Source organism: Oncorhynchus mykiss, chromosome 27 (genome assembly GCF_013265735.2).
Source record: "Oncorhynchus mykiss isolate Arlee chromosome 27, USDA_OmykA_1.1, whole genome shotgun sequence".
Classification (NCBI taxonomy): Eukaryota; Metazoa; Chordata; class Actinopteri; order Salmoniformes; family Salmonidae; genus Oncorhynchus; species Oncorhynchus mykiss.
The window spans coordinates 37,695,951-37,715,660 of record NC_048591.1 but is presented as its reverse complement, the minus strand read 5'-3'; the positions used below and the strand labels follow the sequence as shown (position 1 = coordinate 37,715,660).

Genomic DNA, 19,710 nt, shown 5'->3' with positions numbered 1-19,710 from the left:
CCGGGTTAGGGAGGGCTTGGTCGGTAGGGGTGTCCTTGTCTCATCGCGCACCAGCGACTCCTGTGGCGGGCAGGGCGCAGTGTGCGCTAACCAAGGTGGCCAGGTGCACGGTGTTTCCTCCGGCGCATTGGTGCGGCTGGCTTCCGGGTTGGATGCACGCTGTGTTAAGAAGCAGTGCGGCTTGGTTGGGTTGTGTATCGGAGGACGCATGACTTTCAACCTTCGTCTCTCCCGAGCCCGTACGGGAGTTGTAGCGATGAGACAAGATAGTAGCTACTACTACAATTGGATACCACGAAATTGGGGAGAAAAAGGGGTCAAATTTAAATAAATAAAAATAAAATCCTACAATGTGATTTTCCAGATGTTCTTTCTCATTTTGTCTGTCATAGTTGAAGTGTACCTATGATGAAAATTACAGGCCTCTCTCATCTTTTTAAGTGGGAGAACTAAAGGTATTTAATAAGAATATTTCATTCATTCAGATCTAGGATGTGTTATTTTAGTGTTCCCTTTTATTTTTTTGAGCAGTGTATATAGCTAGCTAGGTTACATATGATATGAAACCAAACCATCATATACACTGTTTAGAAAGATAAAGGGAACACTAAAATAACACATTCTAGATCTGAATGAATGAAATATTCTTATTAAATGCTTTTTTCTTTACATAGTTGAATGTGCTGACAACAAAATCACACAAAAATGATCAATGGAAATCAAATGTATCAACCCATGGAGGTCTGGATTTGGAGTGACACTCAAAATTAAAGTGGAAAACCACACTACAAGCTGATCCAACTTTGATGCAATGTCCTTAAAACAAGTCAAAATGAGGCTCAGTAGTGTGTGTGGCCTCCACGTGCCTGTATGACCTCCCTACAACGCCTGGGCATGCTCCTGATGAGGTGGCAGATGGTCTCCTGAGGGATCTCCTCCCAGACCTGGACTAAAGCATCCGAGACATGATGTCCCAGATGTGCTCAATTGGATTCAGGTCTGGGGAACGGGCGGGCCAGTCCATAGCATCAATGCCTTCCTCTTGCAGGAACTGCTGACACACTCCAGCCACATGAGGTCTAGCATTGTCTTGCATTAGGAGGAACCCAGGGCCAACCGCACCAGCATATGGTCTCACAAGGTGTCTGAGGATCTCATCTCGGTACCTAATGGCAGTCAGGCTACCTCTGGCGATCACACGGAGGGCTGTGCGGCCCCCAAAGAAATGCCACCCCACACCATGACTGACCCACCGCCAAACCGGTCATACTGGAGGATGTTGCAGGCAGCAGAACGTTCTCCATGGCGTCTCCAGACTCTGTCACGTCTGTCACGTGCTCAGTGTGAACCTGCTTTCATCTGTGAAGAGCACAGGGCGCCAGTGGTGAATTTTCCAATCTTGGTGTTCTCTGGCAAATGCCAAACGTCCTGCACGGTGTTGGGCTATAAGCACAACCCCCACCTGTGGACGTCGGGCCCTCATACCACCCTCATGGAGTCTGTTTCTGACCGTTTGAGCAGACACATGCACATTTGTGGCCTGCTGGAGGTCATTTTGCAGGGCTCTGGCAGTGCTCCTCCTTGCACAAAGGCGTAGGTAGCGGTCCTGCTGCTGGGTTGTTGCCCTCCTACGGCCTCCTCCACGTCTCCTGATGTACTGGCCTGTCTCCTGGTAGCACCTCCATGCTCTGGACACTACGCTGACAGACACAGCAAACCTTCTTGCCACAGCTCGCATTGATGTTCCCTCCTGGATGAGCTGCACTACCTGAGCCCCTTGTGTGGGTTGTAGACTCCGTCTCATGCTACCACTAGAGTGAAAGCACTGCCAGCATTCAAAAGTGACCAAAACATCAGCCAGGAAGCATAGGAACTTAGAAGTGGTCTGTGGTTACCACTTGCAGAACCACTCCTTTATTCGGGTGTCTTGCTAAATTCCTATAATTTCCACCTGTTGTCTATTCTATTTGCACAACAGCATGTGACATTTATTGTCAATCAGTGTTACTTCCTAAGTGGACAGTTTGATTTCACAGAAGTGTGATTGACTTGGAGTTACATTGTGTTGTTTAAGTGTTCCCTTTATTTTTTTGAGCAGTGTATATGATGGTTTGGTTTCATATCTAACCTAGCTAGCTATACATATGATTGTTTGGTTTCATATATAACCTAGCTAGCTATATATACAGTGCCTTGCGAAAGTATTCGGCCCCCTTGAACTTTGCGACCTTTTGCCACATTTCAGGCTTCAAACATAAAGATATAAAACTGTATTTTTTTGTGAAGAATCAACAACAAGTGGGACACAATCATGAAGTGGAACGACATTTATTGGATATTTCAAACTTTTTTAACAAATCAAAAACTGAAAAATTGGACGTGCAAAATTATTCAGCCCCCTTAAGTTAATACTTTGTAACGCCACCTTTTGCTGCGATTACAGCTGTAAGTCGCTTGGGGTATGTCTCTATCAGTTTTGCATATCGAGAGACTGAAATGTTTTCCCATTCCTCCTTGCAAAACAGCTCGAGCTCAGTGAGGTTGGATGGAGAGCATTTGTGAACAGCAGTTTTCAGTTCTTTCCACAGATTCTCGATTGGATTCAGGTCTGGACTTTGACTTGGCCATTCTAACACCTGGATATGTTTATTTTTGAACCATTCCATTGTAGATTTTGCTTTATGTTTTGGATCATTGTCTTGTTGGAAGACAAATCTCCGTCCCAGTCTCAGGTCTTTTGCAGACTCCATCAGGTTTTCTTCCAGAATGGTCCTGTATTTGGCTCCATCCATCTTCCCATCAATTTTAAACATCTTCCCTGTCCCTGCTGAAGAAAAGCAGGCCCAAACCATGATGCTGCCACCACCATGTTTGACAGTGGGGATGGTGTGTTCAGCTGTGTTGCTTTTACGCCAAACATAACGTTTTGCATTGTTGCCAAAAAGTTCAATTTTGGTTTCATCTGACCAGAGCACCTACTTCCACATGTTTGGTGTGTCTCCCAGGTGGCTTGTGGCAAACTTTAAACGACACTTTTTATGGATATCTTTAAGAAATGGCTTTCTTCTTGCCACTCTTCCATAAAGGCCAGATTTGTGCAATATCCGACTGATTGTTGTCCTATGGACAGAGTCTCCCACCTCAGCTGTAGATCTCTGCAGTTCATCCAGAGTGATCATGGGCCTCTTGGCTGCATCTCTGATCAGTCTTCTCCTTGTATGAGCTGAACGTTTAGAGGGACGGCCAGGTCTTGTTAGATTTGCAGTGGTCTGATACTCCTTCCATTTCAATATTATCGCTTGCACAGTGCTCCTTGGGATGTTTAAAGCTTGGGAAATCTTTTTGTATCCAAATCCGGCTTTAAACTTCTTCACAACAGTATCTCGGACCTGCCTGGTGTGTTCCTTGTTCTTCATGATGCTCTCTGCGCTTTTAACGGACCTCTGAGACTATCACAGTGCAGGTGCATTTATACGGAGACTTGATTACACACAGGTGGATTGCATTTATCATCATTAGTCATTTAGGTCAACATTGGATCATTCAGAGATCCTCACTGAACTTCTGGAGAGAGTTTGCTGCACTGAAAGTAAAGGGGCTGAATAATTTTGCACGCCCAATTTTTCAGTTTTTGATTTGTTAAAAAAGTTTGAAATATCCAATAAATGTCGTTCCACTTCATGATTGTGTCCCACTTGTTGTTGATTCTTCACAAAAAAATACAGTTTTATATCTTTATGTTTGAAGCCTGAAATGTGGCAAAAGGTCGCAAAGTTCAAGGGGGCCGAATACTTTCGCAAGGCACTGTATATATGATGGTTTCATATCTAACCTAGCTAGCTATATATATGATGGTTTCATATATAACCTAGCTAGCTATATATATGATGGTTTCATATCTAACCTAGCTAGCTATATAAATATGATGGTTTCATATCTAACCTAGCTAGCTATACATATGATGGTTTCATATCTAACCTAGCTAGCTATATATATATGATGGTTTCAAATATAACCTAGCTAGCTATATATATATGATGGTTTCATATCTAACCTAGCTAGCTATACATATGATGGTTTCATATCTAACCTAGCTAGCTATACATTATGATGGTTTCATATCTAACCTAGCTAGCTATACGTATGATGGTTTCATATCTAACCTAGCTAGCTATACATATGATGGTTTCATATATAACCTAGCTAGCTATACAGCATTCGGAAAGTATTGTTATGTTACAGCCTCATACTAAAATGGATTAAATCGTTTTTCCACCCTAATTAATCTACACACAATACCCCCATAATGACAAAGAAAAAACAGGTTTCAGAACTTTTTTTCATATTTACATACATTTTCACACTCTTTACTCAGTACTTTGTTGAAGCACCTTTGGCAACGATTACAGCCTTGTGTCTTCTCGGGTATGAAGCTACAAGCTTGGCACACCTATATTCAGGGAGTTTCTCCAATTATTCTGTGCAGATCCTCTCAAGCTCTGTCAGGTTGGGTGAGGAGTGTCGCTGCACAGCTATTTTCAGGTCTCTTCAGAGATTGGGTTCAAGTCCAGGGTCTGGCTGTGCTTCTCAAGGACATTCAGAGCCCTGTACCGATGCCACTCCTGCGTTATCTTGGCTGTGGCATAGGGTCGTTGTCCTGCTAGAATATGAACCTTCACCCCATAACCTGCTCTGAAGCAGGTTTTCGTCAAGGATCTCTGTACTTTGCTCCGTACATCTTTTCCTCGATCCTGACTAGTCTCCCAGTCCCTGCTGCTGAATAACATCTCCACAGCATGATTCTGCCACCACCATGCTTCACCGTAGGGATGGTGCCAGGTTTCCTCCAGACATGATGCTGCCACCACCATGCTTCACCGTAGGGATGGTGCCAGGTTTCCTTCAGACGCGACGCTTGGCATTCAGGCCAAATGGTTCAATCTTGGTTTTATCATGACACAAGGTGAGACCCAGATGCAGACACAGGAGGCAAATGGTTGGAGTCTTACACTGTTTAATAATCCAGAAGGAGTAGGCAAGAGAACAGTCGTGGACTGGCAACCGGTCAAAACCAGATCAGAGTCCAGGTGGTACAGAGTAGCAGAAATGCTCGTAGTCAAGGCAGGCAGAATGGTCAGGCAGGCGGGTCAGTCACCTCCCTGACCATGGCTATTCTCCTCCGATTGCTCCGTTTGGCCGGGTGGCCAGCTCTAGGACGAGTTTTGGTGGTTCCAAACTTCTTCTATTTAAGAATGATGGAGGCCACTGTGCTCTTGGGGACCTTCAATGCTGCAGAATTGTCCTTGTTTTTTTCTCTGAGATGCACAGTCAACTGTGGGACCTTTATATAAACAGATGTGAGCCTTTTCTAATCATGTCTAATCAATTGAATTTACCACAGGAGGACTCCAATGAAGTTGTAGAAATGGAAACAGGATGCACCTGAGTTCTATTTCGAGTCTCATAGCAAAGGGTCTGAATACTTATGCAAATAAGGTATTTCTGTTTATTTTTAATACATATGCAAAAATGTCTAAATACCTGTTTTTGCTTTTGTCGCTTTGGGATTATTGTGTGTAGTTTGATGAAAATGTTTTATTTAATCAGTTTTAGAATAAAGCAGTTACGTAACAAAATGTGGAAAAAGTCAAGGGGTCTGAATACTTTACAAAATGTGCTGTATATATGATGGTTTGGTTTCATATCACACCTAGCTAGCTATATATGAGGGTTTGGTTTCATATCACACCTAGCTAGCTATATATGATGGTTTGGTTTCATATCAAACCTAGCTAGCTATATATGATGGTTTGGTTTCATATCACACCTAGCTAGCTATATATGAGGGTTTGGTTTCATATCACACCTAGCTAGCTATATATGATGGTTTGGTTTCATATCAAACCTAGCTAGCTATATATGATGGTTTGGTTTCATATCACACCTAGCTAGCTATATATGATGGTTTGGTTTCATATCACACCTAGCTAGCTATATATGATGGTTGGATTTTCGGTTGAAACCTCCCCTGCTCCATAGCAACAGGCATACAGCTAGACTTACCCCGCTCCTTAGCAACATGCATCCAACTAGACTTCTGCTCCTTAGCAACAGGCATACAGCTGGACTTTCCCTGCTCCTTAGCAACAGGCATACAGCTGGACACCCCCTGCTCCTTAGCAACAGGCATACAGCTGGACCTCCCCTGCTCCTTAGCAACAGGCACACAACTAGATTTTCCCCCCTTGCTCCTTAGCAACAGGCACACAGCTAGACTACCCCTGCTCCTTAGCAACAGGAACACAGCTAGACTTCCCCTGCTCCTTAGCAACAGGCACACAGCTAGACTACCCCTGCTCCTTTGCAACAGGAACACAGCTAGACTTCCCCTGCTCATTAGCAACAGGCACACAGCTGGACTTTTCCCCCTGTTCCTTAGCATCTCTTTCCTCAGATGGGTTTTTAGTCCTCTCTCTCCCTCTCTCCCAGTAACCCTCCTCCTCTGCCTAGTGGCCCTGTTATTTTTCTTTCTTTGTTCCTCTCTTGTCTTTTCAATGTCCTGTAACTGCACTTTGAAGATGACATAAAATAGATGTTCCTCCATGTGTTGTTTTGGTGGTTGAAATACAGCAACATTGGTGCTGTTTGACATCCAATTGAAACGTGTGTGTGTGTGTGTGTGTGTGTGTGTGTGTGTGTGTGTGTGTGTGTGTGTGTGTGTGTGTGTGTGTGTGTGTGTGTGTGTGTGTGTGTGTGTGTGTGTGTGTGTGTGTGTGAGACCTGTGTAGCTACACGTGTACAGTTGATGGTCTGTAACAACTGACTGTTCTCTGTCAAGTATTGATCCCTTACTGGTTGCGTCACAGTTACATAACCCTGTTGAGAGGCTGAAGCTCCAGAGGCCTGTATGTGAAGCAGGGGACCACGGTGGAGGCCTAGCCCCCCTCTCAGGGCCCTGTCTCTGGGCATTGACAGGAGGGCAGAGGGCAAGCCCTGGCGCTCCCCCAACACTGGGGTGAAGAGGGTTGGAGATGGATGGAGAGGGAAAGATTGATCAATGGAGAGAGAGAGATGAATGAATTGAGGGGGAGAGATTTATGGATGAGTGGATGGAAAGCGAGTGGGATGGAGAAAGAGATTGGATGGATGAGAGCGAGAGGGATGGATGGAGATTGGATAGGAGATGGATGAAGAGAGAGGGGATGGTGGGAGAGCAGGAAAGATGGATGGGGAGAGATGGATAGATGGAGCAAAAGATGGATGGAGACTGGATAGGGGATTGATGGAGACCTGCAGAGGGGATTGATGAGAGAGAGATGGATGAATGGAGACTAAAGAGGGGATGGATGGAGAGTGAGGGGATGGATGGAGAGAGATGGAGGGTGGGGGGATGGAGAGAGAGAGATGGAGAGTGAGAGGATGGATGGAGACTGGTGAGGCGATGGATCTGGTATCACTTGGCGTGGGAAGTATAAGGGGGGTTGGGTAATGCTGCTGTTACTAGAGAGGGTGGTTGTTATGGACTACTGTCGCCAGGGAGAGGGGTGATGACGACAGATAATTTCTCTCTTTCTGTCGTTTAGAACTTTTTTGTTTGTTTTACTCTCTGTTCTCTTTTCTGCCTTGGCATCCTTCTTCTCTTGCTGCTCCACTCTCTTTCTCATCTCTCTGCTCCTCTCTCTGCTCCTCTCTCTGCTCCTCTCTCTTTCTCCTCTCTCTTTCTCCTCTCTCTGCTCATCTCTCTGCTCCTCTCTCTTTCTCATCTCTCTGCTCCTCTCTCTTTCTCATCTCTCTGCTCCTCTCTCTGCTCCTCTCTCTGCCCCTCTCTCTGCTCCTCTCTCTGCCCCTCTCTCTGCTCCTCTCTCTTTCTCATCTCTCTGCTCCTCTCTCTGCTCCTCTCTCTGCTCCTCTCTCTGCCTCCTCTCTCTGCTCCTCTCTCTGCTCCACTCTCTTTCTCATCTCTCTGCTCATCTCTCTGCTCCTCTCTCTGCTCCTCTCTTTCTCATCTCTCTGCTCATATCTCCGCTCCTCTCTCTTTCTCATCTCTCTGCTCCTCTCTCTGCTCCTCTCTCTGCTCCTCTCTAAGCTCCTCTCTCTTTCTCATCTCTCTGCTCCTCTCTCTGCTCATCTCTCTTTCTCCTCTCTCTTTCTCATGTCGCTGCTCCTCTCTCTCTCAAGTGCTAGGCAACCAGCCTGGAACATTCCAGATGAGACGCCTGTTCTCTTGTTTGTGAATTATTATGAGAGTAGATCTGATTGGTTAACACTGAGATGGGAGGTGGCTCAGATTGATTGAACGGTGTGGGCTACTGTAGGACAGAGATGTTCTGTCGTGGCTGGACTTAGTTTAGGGTTGTGTGTGTGAGTAATGGTAATATTTGGTAAACGTTCTGAGCAGTGAGTTGAGCGACCAAGGTTCAGTAGAGGCCCCCTGCGGGCTGCTCTGACATGGGAGACACACACACACACACACACACACACACACACACACACACCACACACACAGAATCCCCTTTCCCCTCTAAGACTCATAATAACAGACAGACTAAAGCTTCTGAGCCAATCAAAGCCATCAGAGGGAGCATGGCTTAGGCTTCTCAGCCAATCAAAACCATCCTAGTCCCACAGGCTAAAACCTTGCCTTTGAACTGAAGGCCAGCAGCCATATTGGGTTGTTAGTGTGTTTGTATACGCGTGGAGATGTTTTTTTATCCAATCCATGTCACCAGGTAACAGGGAGAGGTCAATGAATAATGATCACATCCACCTTCTGCTCTCCATCTTGCATTTATCTGTTGTGGCTTTTAAAGTCCTTCATTGAAGCAAAAGCAAAGCGGCTGACCATCCATGATATCAACATTACAGTTGTAACCGTGTTATGAGGCTATACAGTGTTTGTTTACATTTGCATTGTTTACAAACGTTGGAATAAAACAAGTTTCTATTTTGGGTTCTGATGGGGTACGACAGTTAAAATAAGCTCATGGGGCATTTCTAAGTTATTTGCTTCATATATGCTTATATGTTAAGTCAATGGGTATAATTAGTCCAGAAATGGATGTAGCAACTAATGTTTCTAGCTTTAAACTCAGTTACCATGGCAATCCTGTGACCAAAATGAAAACAACATTCTGGCCATCATTCCCCCACGTGCCGCTGTGGTCGTCTGTGTGTGTGGTATCCAATTAAGGCAGCTGGAACCTAAAAGAGCAAAGTTCATTGTTTCAGGAAGATCCCTCTTGTTTTACCACACACACACACACACACACACACAAATAATCACACTAAGCTTTAGACTTACCCTCCTGTAATGTTCCTTATCTCTTTGCCATACTGGAAGAAACGAGGTCAAAGGTGACTGTCCGCGGTAGACCTTTCACAAACCCACAATGTATCTCACTGTTCTCAATACCAGAAACGTTTCGGTGTGTCATTCTACGTGCATCAGCCAGTGTGTTTGTGCGTGTGTGTGTGTGTGTGTGTGTGTGTGCACACTTTAAAGCGCTTGTGTTTGTGTGTGACACAGCCTTCAGCTGTGCTTCCATTTTCTGTTGATAGCTCTGCAATGGCTATCAACAGCTGAGTTCAGCTGGACCTGCGCAAGAAAAGGAAGGTTGCTCAACAACAACAAAATCACCAGAACGGCTTACCAAGAAACACTTCCAAAAGGACTAATTCAAGGTACAAAGGAGTTGGAGAACTCAACAATAAAGGCAGAGATTGATTTCTTATTGCTCACTTTAATCCATTGTACAGGATGTGGACAGGTGACGGACGTTTTTTCCGTCAAGCTGACGTCTTCCTCAGAGTGACCTGACCATTGCACATAGTTCCTATTTATAGGCTAGTGGCTCATTGAGACACAACAGTGTATCAACATCATAATATGGTTCAAGGTCAATGGTAAATTATAGCACCAAATAATGAGAGAAAGAGTGTGTCTCATTAATCAGTAGGATATGTCAAAATATATATATAGGTTATATTTGGATTTCTGTGAATCTGGAGATACAGTTAACCCCAAAAATCAAGGCAACAACATTATAGAAACGAGGACAGTGAAAAACCATCTTTGGATCCACAGTGTCTAAGGATTACTGTCAGAATGCCCCTCTTTGTTTTAGTCTACGTACGATGTCACTTCCTCTTGCTGAAATTTGAACGTGTTCTATACCTACAAAGAGCAGGGAGGAAGGTGAGCCATGGTTGGCTCGTGTCGTTTGACCAACACATGCAGTAGGCGTGTATAGTAAATAAACTCAGCGAATACAGAAACGTCCTCTCACTGTCAACTGCATTTCTTTTCAGCTAACTTAACATGTGTGAATATTTGTATGAACATAAGAATCAACAACTGAGACATAAACTGAACAAGTTCCACAGACATGTGACTAACAGAAATGGAATAATGTGTCCCTGAACATAGGGAGGTCAAAATCAAAAGTAACAGTCAGTATCTGCTGTGGCCACCAGCTGCATTAAGTACTGCAGTGCATCTCCTCCTCATGGACTGCACCAGATTTGCCAGATATTACCCCACCCTTCCACCAAGGTACCTGCAAGTTCCCAGACATTTCTGGGAGGAATGGCCCTAACCCTCACCCTCCGATCCAATAGGTCCCAGACGTGCTCAATGGGATTGAGATCCGGGCTCTTTGCTGGCCATGGCAGAACACTGACATTCCTGTCTTGCAGGAAATCACGCACAGAACGAGCAGTACGGCTGGTGGTATTGTCATGCTGGAGGGTCATGTCAGGATGAGATTGCAGGAAGTGTACCACATGAGGGATGAGGACGTCTTCCCTGTAACACACAAAGTTGAGATTGCATGCAACAACAAGCTCAGTCTGATGATGCTGTGACACACCGACTAAGACCATGACTGACCCTCCACCTCCAAATTGATCCCGACTCGTCAGTGAAGAGCACATTTTGCCAGTCCTGTCTGGTCCAGCGACGGTGGGTTTGTGCCCATAGGCAACGTTGTTTCTGGTGCGAATCTGCTTTACAACAGGCCTACAAGCCCTCAGTCCAGCCTCTCTCAGCCTTTTGCGGACAGTCTGAGCACTGATGGAGGGATTGTGCGTTCCTGGTGTAACTCAGGCAGTTGTTGTTGCCATCCTGTACCTGTCCCGCAGGTGTGATGTTCGGATGTACCAATCCGGTGCAGGTGTTACACGTAGTCTGCCACTGCGAGGACGATCAGCTGTCTGTCCTGTCTCCCTGTAGCGCTGTCTTAGGCGTCTCACAGTACAGACATTGCAATTTATTGCCCTGGCTACATCTGCAGTCCTCATGCCTCCTTGCAGCATGCCTAAGGCATGTTCCCGCAGATGAGCAAGGACCCTGGGCATCTTTCTTTTGCCGTTTTTCAGAGTCAGTAGAAAGGCCTCTTTAGTGTCCTAAGTTTCATAACTGTAACCTTAATTGCCTACTGTCTGTAAGCTGTTAGTGTTTTAACGACCGTTCCACAGGTGCATGTTCATTCATTGTTTTTGCACAGGAAAAAGTATTTAAACCCTTTACAATGAAGATCTGTGAAGTTATTTGTATTTTTACGAATTATCTTTGAAAGACAGGGTCTTGAAAAGGGGCCGTTTCTTTTTTTGCTGAGTTTAGTATTTGACATTTGTGGTGCTACAATTAACGAAGCTTTGGCTTTTGTATTCTTGACCTGTTCTCGGGTGATAAAGAACTTTTAGTATTGGTCGTATTGTCACATTCTACACGGTGGCCGCACTAGTAACTGTCATTGGACTGCCTGGCAGCCAAGTATCGCGCTTCTTGGGCAGCTGCTGTGCGTAATGGAATCGGCTAGATTGCGCGCACGGAGAAAACAAATGGAGGGGGAAATGAACTCTGGTATATCTGGATCACTAATGAGGATGTTATATCTGGATCACTAATGAGGATGTTATATCTGGATCACTTATGAGGATGTTATATCTGGATCACTAATGAGGATGTTATATCTGGATCACTTATGAGGATGTTATATCTGGATCACTAATGAGGATGTTATATCTGGATCACTAATGAGGATGTTATATCTGGATCACTAATGAGGATGTTATATCTGGATCACTAATGAGGATGTTATATCTGGATCACTTATGAGGATGTTATATCTGGATCACTAATGAGGATGTTATATCTGGATCACTAATGAGGATGTTATATCTGGATCACTTATGAGGATGTTATATCTGGATCACTAATGAGGATGTTATATCTGGATCACTTATGAGGATGTTATATCTGGATCACTTATGAGGATGTTATATCTGGATCACTAATGAGGATGTTATATCTGGATCACTAATGAGGATGTTATATCTGGATCACTAATGAGGATGTTATATCTGGATCACTAATGAGGATGTTATATCTGGATCACTAATGAGGATGTTATATCTGGATCACTAATGAGGATGTTATATCTGGATCACTAATGAGGATGTTATATCTGGATCACTAATGAGGATGTTATATCTGGATCACTAATGAGGATGTTATATCTGGATCACTAATGAGGATGTTATATCTGGATCACTAATGAGGATGTTATATCTGGATCACTAATGAGGATGTTATATCTGGATCACTAATGAGGATGTTATATCTGGATCACTAATGAGGATGTTATATCTGGATCACTAATGAGGATGTTATATCTGGATCACTAATGAGGATGTTATATCTGGATCACTAATGAGGATGTTATATCTGGATCACTAATGAGGATGTTATATCTGGATCACTAATGAGGATGTTATATCTGGATCACTAATGAGGATGTTATATCTGGATCACTAATGAGGATGTTATATCTGGATCACTAATGAGGATGTTATATCTGGATCACTTATGAGGATGTTATATCTGGATCACTAATGAGGATGTTATATCTGGATCACTAATGAGGATGTTATATCTGGATCACTAATGAGGATGTTATATCTGGATCACTAATGAGGATGTTATATCTGGATCACTAATGAGGATGTTATATCTGGATCACTAATGAGGATGTTATATCTGGATCACTAATGAGGATGTTATATCTGGATCACTAATGAGGATGTTATATCTGGATCACTAATGAGGATGTTATATCTGGTATATCTGGATCACTTATGAGGATGTTATATCTGGTATATCTGGATCACTAATGAGGATGTTATATCTGGATCACTAATGAGGATGTTATATCTGGATCACTAATGAGGATGTTATATCTGGATCACTAATGAGGATGTTATATCTGGATCACTAATGAGGATGTTATATCTGGATCACTAATGAGGATGTTATATCTGGATCACTAATGAGGATGTTATATCTGGATCACTAATGAGGATGTTATATCTGGATCACTAATGAGGATGTTATATCTGGATCACTAATGAGGATGTTATATCTGGATCACTTATGAGGATGTTATATCTGGATCACTAATGAGGATGTTATATCTGGATCACTTATGAGGATGTTATATCTGGATCACTTATGAGGATGTTATATCTGGATCACTAATGAGGATGTTATATCTGGATCACTTATGAGGATGTTATATCTGGATCACTTATGAGGATGTTATATCTGGATCACTTATGAGGATGTTATATCTGGATCACTTATGAGGATGTTATATCTGGATCACTAATGAGGATGTTATATCTGGATCACTTATGAGGATGTTATATCTGGATCACTAATGAGGATGTTATATCTGGATCACTTATGAGGATGTTATATCTGGATCACTAATGAGGATGTTATATCTGGATCACTAATGAGGATGTTATATCTGGTATATCTGGATCACTTATGAGGATGTTATATCTGGATCACTTATGAGGATGTTATATCTGGATCACTTATGAGGATGTTATATCTGGATCACTTATGAGGATGTTATATCTGGTATATCTGGATCACTTATGAGGATGTTATATCTGGTATATCTGGATCACTTATGAGGATGTTATATCTGGTATATCTGGATCACTTATGAGGATGTTATATCTGGTATATCTGGATCACTAATGAGGATGTTATATCTGGATCACTAATGAGGATGTTATATCTGGATCACTAATGAGGATGTTATATCTGGATCACTTATGAGGATGTTATATCTGGATCACTAATGAGGATGTTATATCTGGATCACTAATGAGGATGTTATATCTGGATCACTAATGAGGATGTTATATCTGGATCACTTATGAGGATGTTATATCTGGATCACTAATGAGGATGTTATATCTGGATCACTAATGAGGATGTTATATCTGGATCACTTATGAGGATGTTATATCTGGATCACTAATGAGGATGTTATATCTGGATCACTAATGAGGATGTTATATCTGGATCACTAATGAGGATGTTATATCTGGATCACTAATGAGGATGTTATATTTGGATTACTAATGAGGATGTTATATCTGGATCACTAATGAGGATGTTATATCTGGATCACTTATGAGGATGTTCCAGTGTTTCAGTACAATGGATTTGATGTGACCGGCACATGGGCCGTACTCTGTGGAAAAACACAAACGTGGGGCGTTTTGTCCTGGTTTGTATTAGTGCCCGTGGGTAGGCGTTGACGTTCAGTCTCTCTAGCACGGGTATAGGCCTGTTCAATGACACTCTTATCCGCGTGGCAGGAACCTGGTGTGCATATCATTAGCTTTGCACTCGAAATCTATGTCTGTACTACAGTTAGGTTAGTCTTAGGAACTGACCCACCAGTATGGCCTGCTTTAAAATTCCTACTCTGTGGATTGCGGGAGATGGTAGACACCAACTTGTTTATTTTATTTTTGTGGATTGTAAGATCCAATAAGTCTATTTTCTCCTGACTGCTGTGAATTTGAGATGGGGGGTAAGAGAAGTTAATATATGAAATGAACTCGGAGAGGAGAGCGTCAGTAACGTTCCATACCAGGATGTCATCAAAGTATCTTTTCTGGAAATATGGGTTTTTCTTGACGTCATAAATTAAGGTCTCCTCCCATTATCCCATCAATAAATCTGTGTAACGGAGGTGAAACGCTAGCTTAGTTAGCGGTGGCGTCACTTGCTCTGAGACCTTGAAGTAGTAGTTCCCCTTGCTCTGCAAGGGCCACGGCTTTTGTGGAGCGATGGGTAACGATGCTTCGTGGGTGACTGTTGTTGATGTGTGCAGAGGGTCCCTGGTTCGCGCCCGGGTATGGGCGAGGGGACGGTCTAAAGTTATACTGTTACATTTGCATAGTTAGGAGCGAATGCAGCTCCCATCGCTGTACACCGAATCTGTTTGTAGAAACTGCCCGCATATGGGAAGTAATTTGATGAGGGCTTTTTCTTTTTTTCTTTTTATTTATTTATTTATTTATTTTTTAATTTTTACCCCTTTTTCTCCCCAATTTCGTAGTATCCAATTGTTGTAGTAGCTACTATCTTGTCTCATCGCTACAACTCCCGTACGGGCTCGGGAGAGACGAAGGTTGAAAGTCATGCGTCCTCCGATACACAACCAACCAAGCCGCTGCTTCTTTAACACAGCGCACATCCAACCCGGAAGCCAGCCGCACCAATGCGCCGGAGGAAACACCGTGCCCAGCCCGCCACAGGAGTCGCTGGTGCGCGATGAGACAAGGACACCCCTACCGACCAAGCCCTCCCTAACCCGGGCGACGCTAGGCCAATTGTGCGTCGCCCCTTGGACCTCCCGGTCGCGGCCGGTTACGACAGAGCCTGATGGCACAGCTGTGCCTGATGGCACAGCTGGCGCTGCAGTACAGCGCCCTTAACCACTGCGCCACCCGATGAGGGCTTTTTCAGTGAGAGACAGAATAAATTGAGGCCTGTGTCATGCGGGATATTAGTGTAGAGAGACTGAACGTCAAGTGTAACCGAGATGCTTTCAGTGTTGCATCTATAGTACTAAGACATTCAGCCCTGGTGTCTCTTGAAAAAGGCTGACAAGGCTAGCACGCATTTAGAAGTGGAGAAATCAACACACTGAGAAAGGGGTTCAATAGGGCTACTGTTAACTGACACTATGGGATGTAAAGGAGGTTTATCCATACTTTGATATATTTCGGGTTAGTCTTAATAAACAGGCTGGGTGTGACATATTCTTTGTTTCCGTTATCCAAAAACATGATATAGCTAGCTTCATTGATAACGCTCTTTCAGAGAGCGTTCAGAGAAAGAGCGTTATCAATGAAGCTAGCTATATCATGTTTTTGTCTGTCTGTGGGGTTGGAAGGGAGAGGGACCAAGAACTAAGCATCTGAGTTGAGCATAGACCTCACAATCATTTTTCCCTGCTTAATACCATAATAAACCCTCCCTTATCAGCATTTATCACAATATCAAATCAAACTTTGTCACATGTGCCGAATACAACAAGTGTAGACCTTACCGTGAAATGATTACGTACAGTTGAATTCGGAAGTTTACGAACACCTTAGCCAAATACATTTAATCTCTGTTTTTCACAATTCCTGACATTTAATTCTAGTAAAAATTCCTTGTCTTAGGTCAGTTAGGATCACCACTTTATTTTAAGAATGTGAAATGATTTATTTCAGCTTTTATTTATTTCATCACATTCCCAGTGGGCCAGAAGTTTACATACACTCAATTAGTATTTGGTAGCATTGCCTTTTAAATTGTTTAACTTGGGTCAAACGTTTCGGGTAGCCTTCCACAAGCTTCCCACAATAAGTTGGGTGAATTTTGGCCCATTCCTCCTGACAAAGCTGGTGTAACTGAGTCAGGTTTGTAGGCCTCCTTGCTCGCAAACGCTTTCTCAGTTCTGCCGACACATTTTCTATAGGATTGAGGTCAGTGCTTTATGATGCCCACTCTGATACCTTGACTTTGTTGTCCTTAAGCCATTTTGCCACAACTTTGGAAGAATGCTTGGGGTCATCGTCCATTTGGAAGACCCATTTGCGACCAAGCTTTAACTTCCTGACTGATGTCTTGAGATGTTGCTTCAATATATCCACATAATTTTCCTACCTCATGATGCCATCTATTTTGTGAAGTGCACCAGTCCCTCCTGCAGCAAAGCACCCCCACAACATGATGCTGCCACCCCTTTTCTTCACAGTTGGGATGGTGTTCTTCGGCTTGCAAGCATCCCACTTTTTCCTCTAAACATAACGATGGTCATTATGGCCAAACAGTTCTATTTTTGTTTCATCAGACTAGAGGACATTTCTCCAAAAAGTACGCATGTACAGTTGCAAACCGTAGTCTGGCTTTTTTATGGTGGTTTTGGAGCAGTGGCTTCTTCCTTGCTGAGCGGCCTTTCAGGTTATGTCGATATAGGACTCGTTTTACTGTGGATGTAGATACTTTTGTACCTGTTTCTTCCAGCATCTTCACAAGGTCACTGCTTCACCCAGGACTGACACTTGGACCTCAGTGAAAGGCCCTGGAGAAGTGTTGATTACCCAAAGATCTTTTATCCAGGACTGACACTTGGGCCTCAGTGAAAGGCCCTGGAGAAGTGTTGATTAACCAAAGATCTTTTATCCAGGACTGACACTTGGGCCCCAGTGAAAGGCCCTGAAGAAGTGTTGATTTCCCAAAGATCTTTTATCCAGGACTGATTCTTGGGCATTAGTGAAAGGCCCTGGAGAAGTGTTGATTACCCAAAGATCCTTTATCCAGGACTGACACTTGGGCCTCAGTGAAAGGTCCTGGAGAAGTGTTGATTACCCAAAGATCCTTTATCCAGGACTGACACTTGGGCCTCAGTGAAAGGCCCTGGAGAAGTGTTGATTACCCAAAGATCCTTTATCCAGGACTGACACTTGGGCCTCAGTGAAAGGCCCTGGAGAAGTGTTGATTACCCAGAGATCTTGTTGCAGTTTCAACTGGACCTCCTCATGTGGGCTGGAGGTTGACTTCCTGTTCAAACTGTCAGCTTGACATGACGAAACTGGTTTCATTTTAGACTATATCAAGATGACATGAAAGCGTGCATGTGTATCCCACGTTAATGGACTTGACAGTCACCAGATGTCCACTCTCTCTTTCTCACTCTCTCTCTCCCCCTCTCAAATCAAATCTATTTATTTGGTCTGCATAAACAGTTTTGCAGATGTTATCGCAGGTGCAGCGAAATGCTTATGTTTCTAGCTCCCAACAACGCAGTAATATCTAGCAAAGCCATCTCCCGCTCTCTCTGTCTCTCTCTCTTTCCTTCTCTATCTTTCTCTCTCTCTGTCTCTCTTTCCTTCTCTGTCTCTCTCTCTTTTCTTTTCTCTGTCTTCTCTCTCTGACTTGATGCTATGCAGTGACGGCACTGTCACCTTCCTCAGGCTAGGGACACATGAATGATCCCCTGCTGAGTCTTGTGGGAGATCCAGATGTAAATGTGGAATTGTGGGATGTTATTTTTGTAATGTTATTATTAGGACACGGAGCAGGAAAACATGAGCCTCCAGCTGTCTGCTATTTAGGGTAATGTTTACTAGTGTTGATGGAGTCTGGGTTGTCTGTTGCACTGGTTAACAATTGATTCATATTAGCCATTAGCCAACGCCAATGGCGACAGCTAGTCTTCCTGGGGCCGACAAGTATTAACACAACCTGGACCTGAACCCATAAAGAGAAAGCAGATGTGACATTGGCCAGTCGGCCAGGAATAACTCCCTATGGAAAGGATCCTTGAGAGGAACCAGGCCGGGTGGAGATTAGAACGCATAGTTAAGTCATGTCTGTTCTAGTGTGTTCTGGAATAAATGACTTGGTCATGTTTTGTTCTGGGGAAGTATATAATGTGGCTTTGATCTGAAGACCTATGGCTTTGATCCTGTGTTTTAGTGAACCCTGTGACAGAGCAGTGGTCTGTGGGTCAGACAGTTCTCCCCTGTGGGTTTAAGGGGCAGAGATGTTCCCTGACTGCCTAAGAGGAAGCTTCAGTGATTAGCGACTAACGTTATCGCCAGAATGGAACACTGAAGAACTCTAGAGAGCCAGCAGAAAACCTGGTAACTGTTGCTGCGGGGGGCGGGGCTAAGATGGAGGATGCTGCTGGTTGGCGTGGCAACAATGAATAGAGGACGTGTGTGTGTGTGTGTGTGTGTGTGTGTGAGAAGCAGAGTTAGTCTCGTTAGCCACCTGGGGCAGACTGGGTTGGCCTGACTCATCCGGTCTTGCTCTTCTCTCTCTCCCTCTCGTTCTCGTTCGCTCTCCCTCTATCTCGCTCTCTCTCTCTCCTCACTCTCTCTTCTCTCTCTCTTTTCTCTCTCTCCTCACTCTCTCTTCTCTCTCCTTTCTCTCTCTCTCTCCTCCTCTCTCTCTCCTCCTCTCTCTCCTCTCTGTGTTTGTCGACTAGAGTTAATGTATTTCATTCAGTGATTTAATTCATTGATAGAGTAACTTCTCTGAATCAGATTTCCACTGTCTCTGTTAGTCTTGTTGCATCAGGGCCAGATGTCTCCTGGTGCGGTGCTTCACAATCTAGAGGTACACAGAGAATGAGAGAGAAAATAGACAGAGGTTTTGAGGAAAGGAAGATGGAGAGAACAGATCGTTAGGAATCTGAGCCTAATATTCCCTGGGGGTGTGTGTGTGACGTCCCAGTGTGTAGGATGTGTAGAGCGTGACTGCTGGTAGTTTGCTGTGTTAGTCGTGATAAGGCACGAGTCTCTTCTCTTCATCTATTAGCCTTTGAGCCATAAGCCTTT

General features: G+C 43.8%; 1 protein-coding gene across 1 annotated transcript in view; it reads left to right on the top strand.

Annotated features, from left to right (window-relative positions):
• Positions 1-19,710, top strand: part of LOC110508016 (rho guanine nucleotide exchange factor 17) — a 116,390-nt gene that overhangs the window by 56,256 nt on the left and 40,424 nt on the right. The window lies entirely within an intron of this gene.